This window comes from Rhinopithecus bieti, unplaced genomic scaffold, assembly GCF_001698545.2.
Source record: "Rhinopithecus bieti isolate Rb0 unplaced genomic scaffold, ASM169854v2 scaffold_15643, whole genome shotgun sequence".
NCBI lineage: Eukaryota > Metazoa > Chordata > Mammalia > Primates > Cercopithecidae > Rhinopithecus > Rhinopithecus bieti.
Genome location: NW_016808215.1, coordinates 120,756 through 133,306, shown reverse-complemented (window position 1 = coordinate 133,306; position 12,551 = coordinate 120,756). Strand labels below are relative to the sequence as shown.

Genomic DNA, 12,551 nt, shown 5'->3' with positions numbered 1-12,551 from the left:
GTGGGTGCATGAACAGTGTAGTCATGGTGGAGGAAATGGAGCTTATTAGTTCAGTACTATGAAATTCCATTCACTGAATCCAGTCTGGCTACAATCACATTTATATGGCCAATCTATCAAAAGTACAGACTAACACTGGGCTTCAGATAGGCACTGTTCTTCAAAGGGGACTACCAACCTCCTGCTGGAATTTGATTACACGGAACCACTTTCATCATGAAGGAGACAGCACTTTGTTTTCAATGGAAAAAACAATTACTCTAGATAGGAATTTGCCTTTCCTGTTCCAATGCTTCTGATAAAAGCATCACCTGTGGACTTTACAAAATGTTTTATTCTCTCCTATGGAATTCCACCCAGCATTGCTTGTGACCAGGGCAGTCATTTTTCAAAAAATGAATTGTGTTCATTGGGCTCATGTTCATAGAATTCACTAAACTTACCATGATTCCTGTTAACAGTTCCATTTCAGTAGTGAGACATGCCTCAATTCTCAGAGTCCTACCATCTCTGATTTGTCTTCCCATGTTTGTATACCTAATTCCTACTTTAAAATGTAGGACATAAAATGTCCCTAAAATCCTAGTGATTCCACTTTCCTGATTGAACCCTGACTGATATTGAACCATTTCTGCTCCTTTTCAGACACTACCCCTCTCTCTCAACCATAATCACTTTCCTAACTTCTATCGCAGCTGACTACTTTTCCTTTTGTATATCTTTATATATATGAAATCATATTGTATATATCCTTTTGTGTCTCTGTTTTGCTCAACATTATGTTTGTGAGATTGAACTATGCTGCTGTTTTATAGCAATTGTTTACTTATTTTGTTACTGTAGGGCAAGTATAGGCACACTACATCCCATGGGTGAAATCTTGTATATATTTTGGGTGTGTGTGTGTGTGTGTGTTTCTGCTTGCTAGAAGTGGAATTTCTGTGTCATGGAGAATGCATAAATTTATCTCTAGCAGATACTGTGAAACATTTTCCAAAGTGATTGTATCAATTTACATTTTTACAAGGACCATGGTAGAGTTCCATCTGCTTCATGTCCTTGCCAGTGCTTGGTGTTGTCAGACTTAAATTGTTTTTAAATTATTTTTTAAATTCATCATTCTAATATTTTAAAAGAAGTAGAGTATAATGCTACTCTAGGGGTACTAGAGTAGCTACTCCAACTCCAGGGGTTGGAGTGGAGGGGTTGGGACATATTGGTCAAAAGATATAATATATCAGTTAGACATGAGTCTAAATTAGTCATTCTGGTGTGTCGATAGAGTTGTCTCATTGAGGGTTTAATTTATACTGCTGTAATGACTAATGAAGTTGAGCAAACAGAGCATGTATCTGAAGCCTTGTTATACATTTGTATATTCTTTTTTGTATAGTGCTTACTTAGTCAAGTGATTTGTTGATTTGTCTATTTGGTTGTCAGTTTTATTCTTGTATTTATTGGATTTCTTTATATTCTGCTTATAAGCCTTTTGACATGTGTGTGTGTATTGTGATTGTCTTTTCAATGTGGCCAGCATTTTCACTTTCCTTGTGGTACATTTGGTGAACAACCATTCTCATTTTAAGTTTCTCTATTGTATTTTTCAGTTGGTGCTTTAAAAAATCCTTGCCAACATTAGAGAAGCCCACAAAGATATTTTAGTAACTATTTTTAAAAATCCTTTAAGATCCATATTCCATCTCATATTGATTTTACATATGAGACGTGCTAAAGGCCAAGATGAATTATTTTTCCATTGAAGAATATACAAAGGACCTATCCTTACTTCTTAAGAGATTTCTCCATTTCAGTTATTATCTTTGTCAAATATCAAATGACTAGATATATGTAAATCTGTTTCTGAACTTTTTGTTATCTTCCATTAGTCTATTCATATTGCATATATAATACACTGTTTTAATTACTACAAATACATAAAAAGTCTTGATGTCTTATCGCATAAACCCACCTCTTTCTATTTTCTTTTGATGCGTTGGTTATTCTTGACTGTTGCTTTTCTTTACAGATTTTAGACTCAGCTTGCTAGTTTTCACCAAAAAACTGCTAAGAATTTTATTAAATATACAGATTATTCAAAGGAGCACTGATAGCTTTACAACATTGAATTTTCCAGTATATGAATAGCACCACATATTTTAAATTTTCATTGAAGTATAAATAGATGTAGAAAAATGTATATGTCATATGTGTCATGATTGTTTAATTTTCAACACATTCAAAATACCAGCATCTGTATCAAGAAACTGCACATAACCATCGTGTGGTAGCCATGAAAATGTACTTCACAAATATTTTAATGCAAGTAACCAAAGACCCCTATTGTTGTGTTTTAAGGTCAATCCTGTGTTAGAACCAAGACCAGATTTTCTGAGGGCTGCTGCTCCCAATCAATGTCTGAGAGCAGTAAGGATTCTAAGGTAGACCTGTTCAGGAAGACATGTATCTTCTCTGTTGGGTAGATAAGATTGTGAATACCTGACTTTAATGGCTTTTTCTTTAATGTAACTTTTCTTTCTTTTGTTTGAGATTTAGTCTCACTCTGTCACGCAGGCTGGAGTGCAGTGGCACGGTATCAGCTCACTGCAACCTCCGCCTCCGGGGTTCAAAGGATTCTCCTGCCTCAGCCTCCCGAGTAGCTGGGATTACAGGCACGCCACCACACCCAGCTAATCTTTGTATTTTTAGTAGAGACAGTGTTTCAGCATGTTGGCCAGGTTGGTCTTGAACTTATGACCTCAGGTGATCTATCCGCCTCGGCCTCCCAAAATGCTGGGGTTACAGGTGTAAGCCACTGCACCCAGCCTAATGTAACTTTTCTTAGGCTGTATGGAAGTCCAGAATGATTGTATCCAGTCTTCCTTTGTTGTTGTTGTTGTTATTGAGACAGGGTCTTACTCTGTCACCCAGGCTGAAGTGCAATGGCACAATCTTGGCTCACTGCAACCTCTGCCTCCCCGCTCAAGTGATCCTCCAGCCTCTGCCTTGCCAAGTAGCAGGGACTACAGGCACGTGCTGCCACACCCACTTAGTTTTTGTATTTTTTTGTAGAGACAGAGTCTCACTTTGTTCCCTAGGCTGCCTTTTGTTCTTTACTCAGTGTTAGATTTACATCGTGGTTTGGCAATTAATTCTTCCAGCTTCTCTGTTTTCTCTCACAGTCATTTTTCCTAATAAAATTCTGACACAACTAATCCTGCCTTTGCTTTTTTTTTTCTTTTTCTCTTTCTTTCTTTCTCTTTCTTTTCTTTTCTTTTCTTTTCTTTTTTTTCTTTCTTTTCTTTCTTTCTTTTTTTTTGACGGACTTTCATTCTTGTTGCCCAGGCTGGAGGGCAATGGCGAGGTCTTGGCTCACCGCAAACTCGGCCACCCATGTTCAAGCGATTTTCCTGCCTCTGCCTACTGAGTATCTGGGGTTACAGACATGTGCCACACCGCCTGGCTAATTTTGTATTTTTTATAGAGATGGGGTTTCTCCATGTTGGTCAGGCTGGTCTGGAACTCCCAACCTCAGGTGATCCCGCCCACCTCGGCCTCCAAAAGCGCTGGGATTACAGGCGTGAGCCACTTCGCCTGGCTGCATTTTTATTTCTAAGAGAACGTGCATTAGCACATCACCCTAAAAACGTTCATGCCCAATTCAAATCCCTACTTTTCTCTGAAGGTAGGCACTATTCTGATTTATAATAGCATAGATTTACTTTGCTGTTTTTTATACTTCATATAAATAGAATAATGAAATATGTACAATTTTGTGTTTTCTTTATTTGTCCACATTATGTCCATGACATTTATCCATACTGTTGGAAGTGAATATAACTGGTTTACTCTCATTAATGTGTATTATTTTAATGTATAAATATTACATAACTTATTAATTCATTTAATTGTTGATAGATTTTGTGTAGTTTCTTGTCCTTGGTTATTAAAATCAGTGCCTGTAGGCTGGGCGCGGTGGCTCACGCCTGTAATCCCAGAGGTTTGGGAGGCCGAGGTGGGCGGATCACAAGTGTGTGGATCACAAATTTAGGAGTTCCAGATCATCCTGGCCAACATGGTGAAACCCCGTCTCTACCAAAAATACAAAAATTAGCTTGACTTGGTGGCATGTGCCTATAATTCTAGCTACTCAGGAGGCTGAGGCAGGAGAATTGCTTGAACGCGGGAGACAGAAGTTGCAGTGAGCTGAGATTGCACCACTGCACTCCAGCCTGGGCTACAGTGCAAGGTTTCATCTAAAAAAAAAAAGATGGCCGGGCGCGGTGGCTCAAACCTGTAATCCCAGCACTTTGGGAGGCCGAGACGGCGGATCACGAGGTTCAGGCAGATCGAGACCCATCCTGGCCTAACACGTGAAACCCGTCTCTACTAAAAAATACAAAAAAAACAAGCCGGCGAGATACGGCGCCTATAGTCCCAGCTACTCGGGAGGGCTGAGGCAGGAGAAGCGTGAACCCCGGGAGGCGGAGGCTTGCAGTGAGCTGAGATCCGCACTGCACTCCAGCCCGGGCGACAGAGCGTAGACTCCACCTCAAAAAAAAAAAAAAAAAAAAAAAAAAAAAAGTAAATAAAAAAGAATAAAATAAAATAGTGTTTGTAGAACATAAAAAGACATCTTTGCCTGAACATATGAATTGAATCTCCTTTTATTGATAATATATATATATAAGCATGGATCTAAGGGTTACAGGACAGTTTTAGTAATAGCACTAAAAGTTTTAGTAGTAGCATTAAAACTACTCAGCTTCAGTAATTACTGCAAAACTATATTGCAAAGTGGTTGTATAAAACTACACTCCTACACGATCCAAGTATTTGCATTTTTGTCAACCTTTCTTTGACTAATTCTTAATTTTTTTTTTTTTTTTGAGACGGAGTCTTGCTCTGCTGCCCAGGCTGGAGTGCAGTGGCACGATCTCAGCTCACTGCACGCTCCGCCTCCCAGGTTCACGCCATTCTCCTGCCTCAGCCTCCCGAGTAGCTGAGACTACAGGCGCCCGCCACCACGCCCGGCTAGTTTTTTTGTATTTTTAGTAGAGATGGGGTTTCACCATGTTAGCCAGGATGGTCTCCATCTCCTGACCTCGTGATCTGCCTAATTCTTAATTTAACCTTTCTGGTTGGAATGTAGTGGAGTTCTCACAATATTTTGAGTTTCTTTGATGACTCAGGAACTTGAGTATCTTTTTATTTGATTTTTGAGTATTTATGTCATCTTTTCTGAACTATCTGTTCAGTTATTTTACATTTTCTTATCTGTTTGCCTGACTTTTCTTATAGATTTTAGGATTTACATATTCTTTATATGCTCAGGATATGAATCTTTTGTCATATATATGGTTTACAAATTTTCTCAATTTGAGAATTACCCTTTCATTTTCTCATTGGTGCCTTAATTAAGAGAAATTCTTCATTTTTAAAATAGTCTAAGTCAACTAATTTTTTAAAAATTGTGGATTATTTTGGTCTCATATAATAATTTTTTCTACTTCAAGGCAACAAACAGGTTCTTTTGTTTCCCTCAGTGTCATTGCTTTACTTTCCAAAATTAGATCTACAGTTTTTCTGAAAGTTGTATTTGTGAATTCTGTGAAGTACAGACTAATATATGTTTTCTCATGTGGGTATCTAATTGATGAAGAAGCATATATTATTTTATTTTATTGAGACACAATCTCGCTCTCTCCCCCAGGCTGGAGTGCAGTGGCGCGATCTTGGCTCACTGCAGGCCTCCCCTCCTGGGTTCACGCCATTCTCCTGCCTCAGCTTCCCAAGTAGCTGGGACTACAGGTGCCTGCCACCACGCTTGGCTAAATTTTTGTATTTTTAGTAGAGACGGGGTTTCACCGTGTTCACCAGGATGGTTTCGATCTCCTGACCTCGTGATCTGCCCACCTTGGCCTCCCAAAGTGCTGGGATTACAGGCGTGAGCCACCGCGCCTGGCCAGAAGCACATATTAAAAAGAACTTTTAAAATCTGTACAGCAGCATATCTTTTTCACAAATGAAATGACAGTATTTACTTTGATCTACACTCTATTCTCTTCCTTTATATACCTTTAAGCAAATGCCACACTGATATTGTAGCTTTATAATATGATTTAATATCTCATAAAGTAAGTCTTCCATTTTGTTATTCTTTCACATTATCCTGACTATTCTTAGTTCTCAGATTTTACTCCAAATTTTTTAATATTTGTGCCAATTTACAGAAAATTCTAGTATTTTATTGGGTTTGCATTGATATGATGGATTACTTTGGGGAAGAATATTGACATGTTTAAAATATAAAATTGTCTATCCATGAATATGATTATTTATTTATTATAATTATTTTAAGGTTTTTTTAATATATGCAGGAAAATAATAGGAGATCCTTACCTAATAATATTTACATAGATAGACTTCAAAAGGATTAAAGGGCCTAAATGGCAAAGGTAAATTTAGAAAGTTAATTTTTTTAATGTAAGAGAATATTCTTGAAACCTAGGAATTTCAAAAGCACAGAAATTAAGGAAAATGTTTATTAAATTTCTTTCCTCAAAATTAAGGATGTTTATTCAATGTGAGACACAGTATGTGAATATTAAAATCAAGTACAGGTGCCAAGACAATTCAATGAAAAAAAGGACAGTCTCTTCAACAAATGGTGGATGGTGCTGAGAAAATTGGATGTGCACATGAAAAAGAGTGAAGTTGGACCCCATACTTTACACCATACACAAAAATTCAAGTGGGTAAAAGGCCTAAATGTAAGAGCTAAAACTATAAACAACTAGATGAAATCATAGGTATAAATCTTCATGACCTTGAAAGAGACAATGGTTTCTTAGATATGACATCAAAAGCTCAAGGAACAACAAAAAATAAATGAATGAATTGGAACTCCTCAAAATGAAAAATTTTTGTGCATCAATGGATACCATCAAGAAACTGAAGACACCAACATAATAGGTGAACATATTTGTAAATCATATATCTGATAAGGGACTTGTAGCTAGAATATATAAAGAACTCTTGCAATTCAACACTTTAGAAAGACAGATAACCCAATTAAACAATGGGCCAAAGTATCTGAATAGACGTTTTTCAAAAGAAGACATACAAATGGCCAATAGGTACATGAAAAGATGGTCAATGTCATAAGTCATTAGGGAAATGCAAATCAAACCCACAATGAGATATTACTTATCCACCAGATTGGTTGCAGTAAAAAAGACAGGTAATAAAACAGTTGCCAAGAGAGTGGAGAAATTGGAACCCTCATACATTGTTGGTGGGAATGTAAAATGGTGCAATTTATTTGGCAAACAGTCTGGCAGTTTCTCAAGGGTTTAAACATAGAGTTATTATATGACTCAGCATTCCACTCCTAGATATACAACCAAGAGAAATTAAAACCTATGTCTACATATAAGCTTGTACATAAATGTTGAAAGCAACATTATTCATTACAGCCAAATGTGGAAACAATCCAAAATATCCATTAATGAATAAATAAGATGTTGTGTATTCATCCAATGGCACATTATGTAGCCGTGAAAAGAAATGAATAACTGATTCATGCACCAACATGGATGACCCTTCAACATATTATGCTAAGTAAAGAAAGTTTGTTTCAAAAGACCACATATTGTGTGAGTACACTGACAGAAAATGTTCAAAATATGTACATCTACAGAAAGTAGATTAGTGATTGCCTAGGGCTGAGGAGTTTGGGAAAAATTGGAAGTGACCGTTAATGGGTATCAGGTATCTTTTTGAGATTATGTAAATGTCCTAAAAATTGATTGCAGTGATAGTTGCACAACTCTGTGGATATAATAAAATTCATTTAATTGTGCTCTTTAAATGGGTAAACTGTATAGTATTTCAATTATATCTCAATAAAGTTTCTATAAGAAATATCAAAAAATACCAAGTAGTAGGTATTGCTATGTCTCAAATGCATAAGGTATTAATATTCATGGTATATAATCCAAGTGAACAAGGAAAATATGGCACCCATAACAGAAGAAAAGGACATAAATATACAGTTTACAGAATAGGCTGTATTTTGAAAAAATGCTCAAACTTATTAGAAATCAGATAAATTTAATTAAAACAGTGAAATACCAGTATGAGTTTAATGGAGTGGCAAGACATAGGATGACTGATCATGGCAAATGATGATATGGAAATGGGTGGTTACACAACAAACTGTATTTAGTGCTCATGAGAATGTGGAATGGTTTAACCATTCAGGAGAGCAATATAGCTATTAATATTATTCGTAAATGTGTAAGTATATGACTCTGCTATGAACCAACAACTGCACTTATGGATATGTGTCCTAAATAAATTGTCACACATTTCTATGAAGATGTATAGTGATGTTCCTAGCATTGTTATTGCCACTGACAATCCAGGTTTCTGTCATGGAATAGTAAATAGATAAAATATTTTGGGTGTAGACAATTAGTCCTATAAAATAGGTTAATATATACTAGAAACATGGATGAATCTTTAAAACATACTGCTGAGTTTCAAAAGTCTTGACGTTTATTTTTATGACATAATACCACTTATATAAACTAAAAACGTGCACACACAACCACATCACATGCACTTTGCACAAAACACACACAAAGAGAAACACGGCAAACAAAATATGGGGCTGCAGGAGGAAATGAAAGTGTTCCATAGGGGAAAGAAAGGAATAAATAAATAATAAAATTATTTTGACCAAGTTGCTAGATATAAGGTTCAGTACAATTTGTTTAGAAGTGGTGATATTCAGCATTCTTTTCCCATTCTCATTCTCAGAGATAAATTTTCAACATTTTGTTAATTGTTGTGTATGTTTTAGTTTTAAGTGGGAATTTATATTTCTCAAATGTATCATCATAATGTTCCTCATAATATTCTCTTAATATATTTAGTGATGCTCCCTTTTACTTCTGAAATTGGTAATATGTCATTTCTGTCTTTTTTGTTTACTGTCACTGGACTTTGTCAATTTTATTGTTCTATTTATAGAATGCTCATTTTGCTTTTTAAGATCCACTCCATTTCGTGTTCTATTTCATGCATTTCCTATTATCTTCATCATTTCGTTCCATCTACCCACTGTGGTTTTGATATTTGTTTATTGAATTCCTGAGACGAATATTTTTATTTTTTTGTTCAGCTTTTCTCCTGTTTTAGGATAGATGCTCCTCAACTTACAATGGGCTTACATTGTGATGAACTGTAATTTAAAAGTATCCCAAGTCGAAAATGCATTTAATACACCCAGTCTACCAAACATCATAGCTTAGGCTAGCCTACCTTAAACGTGCTCACGACATTTACATTAGCCCCCAGTTGGGCAAGGTTTTTTTTTGTTTCGTTTTGTTTTGAGAGGGAGTCGCTCTGTTGCCCAGGCTGGAGTGCAATGGCTGGATCTTGGTTCGCTGCAACCGCCGCCTCGCACGTTCAGGCGATTCTCCTGCCTCAGCCTCCGGAGTAGCTGGGACTATGGATGCGCACCACCATGCCTGACTCATTTTCATAGTTTTAGTAGAGACAGAGTTTCGCCATATTGGCCAGGCTGGTCTCAAACTCCTGACCTCAGATGATCCAAGGGCAACGTTATCTAACAAAAAGAAGCTTATTTCATAACAAAGTGTTGAATATCATATAATTTATTGAATAGGTATGGAAAGGGAAAAACAGAAGGGTTGTATAGGCACTGTACTGAATGTGTATTGCTTTCACCCCATCATGAAGTCGAAAAATCTTAAGTGAACCATTGTTAACTCCAGGACCTGTATAGGATTTCAAGGCTTTCTGTGTTTCCTTCTAATTATGTATTAAAAGCTCTCCTGTTAATAAGTGTTTTCTCCTTATGAGTCTATCAATCAATTTTCTTTATAAAGTTTGCTTTGTATTATATACGGCTGTTATAGTTAATAGAAAATTTTCATTATTATGAATTGTTTATTTGTATATCTTAAAATGTTCTTTTCTTCAAGGACTATTGTACTTTGTCCAATATTAATATATTTTAAAATTAGAGAAAGAATATGAGGCCTAGGACGACAGTCTCTTTCTCTATAAGAATATTTTATTTGTTTATGTCAGGTACCTGCAAACACTAACAGAAAAGGTTTACTTTAATCTGTTTTCAGGTACGAATGTGATTTCAAGTTTTGCTTTAGTCCCCTAGTGAAGACGATCTATTTGCCTTTTATCTTTATTCCTGTAGGGCAGCTCTTTGAGTTTTACTAGGTACCCTTCTCCCGATCGGTAACTTCTTCCCCGAGGTCCTCGAACAACAGAATCGGTAGGTACCACCAAGACAGACACTTCCATTCTAAATTGCAAATCTTGGCTAAGATTCGCTCTGGCTTTCTAGGATACCCGGAAGCTCAGGTTACTCGGAAGTACTTCCGCTCCAAGGGGCGGAACTATAGCCGTTTTCCCCCTGGGGCATTCTGGGAAGTGTAGTCAGGGGTCTGCATAGCCTGGGGCACTTCCGCTTTTGGATGGCCGAGCTAGGGAATTGTGGGAAATGGTCCAGGGTTTCTCTTTAGTTGCCGGAAGGCTTATTCGCTCTAAGAGGGCTGAAGGAGACAAGTGTTTGGATCCGCAGGGACCCTCCAAGTTTTCTGAACCTCGTTGGGGAGCAAGCGGGGCCCTGGCCCTCGTCTGGAGGAGGGCCTGAGAAGCTGTGGCCAGCTTCGAGGCTGGAGTTGGGAGCAGTTTGTTTTCTTTCGCCTCGACTGAGCCTCACGTATGGAGCAGTTCGTGCGTCCCCGGGTTGGGAGCGTCCTGTGTCGGTTGTCGCTTGGTTAGAGGGTCTCCTGGCGTTCCCCAGCCAGCCTCTCCCACCTACTTGGCAGCTCTGCCTCTTACTAGTGTTATAACGTTTTGTGAGTTAATCTTTAGGCCGTTCTCCTCATTTCTGAAGTAGAGTCATTAGTAGGAGGTCCTTATACTTTTATACGAATTATTCATTAGGTGTCCAAAATAGCGTTATGTGGTAGGTACCACTACGTTCTAACAGAAAGACGAAGATAATAGACCTCTCTACGCAATGTAGAAAAGAAAGCTGTCTTATTACTGAATAAGGACAACCACTGTATAGTATTGTAGGCAATCTGAAGAAAAATATTATTAAAAAATTCCGCCCTATGTGTATAGTCAAGCAGTTTTAAACTTTTTATACAGTTTTACTTTTGACCACTCTGTATATCAGTTCTCAAGATTAATGATTTTTCAATAAGAGGACTTGGTCTCATCATTTACTGCAAATTCTTTTATACATTTATTCTAAATTTACTTGAGAATCCAGTCTTAGTTAACTAACTTTATCCGAAGTGATAATAAAACTTCTCTTACCTCATCTGCTAGCCGATTTACAGTTTAAAGAGAGGCACCATGGTTAAACTCTTACAGTGATAGGGACAGCGGGTTGTTATTTTCTCAGATATTTATATTCAAAAGGAACAAATCTCAGAACTTTCACAAATACTTCTAGGTTGTACACCTGGCTAGAGGCTCATATAGCCTCTAACGAAATTTACATGCATATCAAAAGGTTAGAGAAAGGATTCAGAAGCACTCGGTTTCTTATGAAAATCCTCTAAGAAGAAAAGGGAAGACGAACCCTAAAACGTTCAGTTAGTAAGAGGCAGAACGTCCATATGAACCCAAGAATTTGGAGCCTCAAGTCTGTGTTCATATTTTCCACGCTGTACATTTTTCTTAGAACCGTGCGAAATTATCGTGTATATGGTTTGTGGAAGTCTTTTTCTATCAGGTTTGGAAGGTGATCTGGGGCTTTAGAGTCTATGTTCTCCTTATAGAAATAATGCATGACCATTATAGAGAGATTAGAAAATACAGAAGTGTATAAAAGGAAATGAAAGTTACCCATATTCACTGCTGTATAGTTAAACAATTAGCTGGGTGTGGTGTTGTATACCGATAGTCCCAGCTACTTGGGAGGCTGAGGTGGGAGGATCGCTTGAGCTCAGGAGTTTGAAGCTGCAGTGAGCTACAATCACGGCACTGCACTCCAGCTTGGTTGACAGCGAGACCCCGTCCCTTTAACCCATAATCTCAGGATTTAGAGATAACCACTGCTAACATTTTAAATGCATTTATTCATTGGTGCCATACCACCCACATGGTATTTCTGTAATTTTTCTTATAGAAATTCCCAAACATACATATAGAGAAAATAGTGTTAATGACCCCAACCCCGCCATCATTTGTCTTTAACTCTTGTAAACATTTTGCCTATCTTATTGCATCTATTACTCTTCTCCTACATATGTTTTTGGTGGGAAGAGGAGGAGTTTGACTATTTAAAATCAAAACCAAATCCTAGTCAGTAGAAATTAAAATTAACTAACATAAAGTAATTATGAATGAAGAGCAAAGGAAGCAAATAACTTCAGAGTTTTCTTTCCTGGAAACTAGGAAGAAGGTAGTTATGTGAAAAACAGGGAGAGGGAAACATTGAGATTTGGAAAGGAATAGTTATGAATTTGGCTTCCTTATTT

General features: G+C 37.3%; 1 protein-coding gene across 5 annotated transcripts in view; it reads left to right on the top strand.

Moving 5' to 3' along the window:
* Nucleotides 1–12,551, top strand: part of LOC108538022 (zinc finger protein 227) — a 69,370-nt gene that overhangs the window by 32,567 nt on the left and 24,252 nt on the right. The window contains exon 1 of one of the 5 annotated variants that reach the window (XM_017885833.1): nt 10,609–10,774. The exons of the other annotated variants lie outside the window; for them this stretch is intronic. The gene's annotated coding sequence lies outside the window, so the exon portion shown is untranslated. Of the gene's footprint in view, nt 1–10,608; nt 10,775–12,551 lie in introns of those variants that run through there. 5 annotated transcript variants of the gene reach the window in all.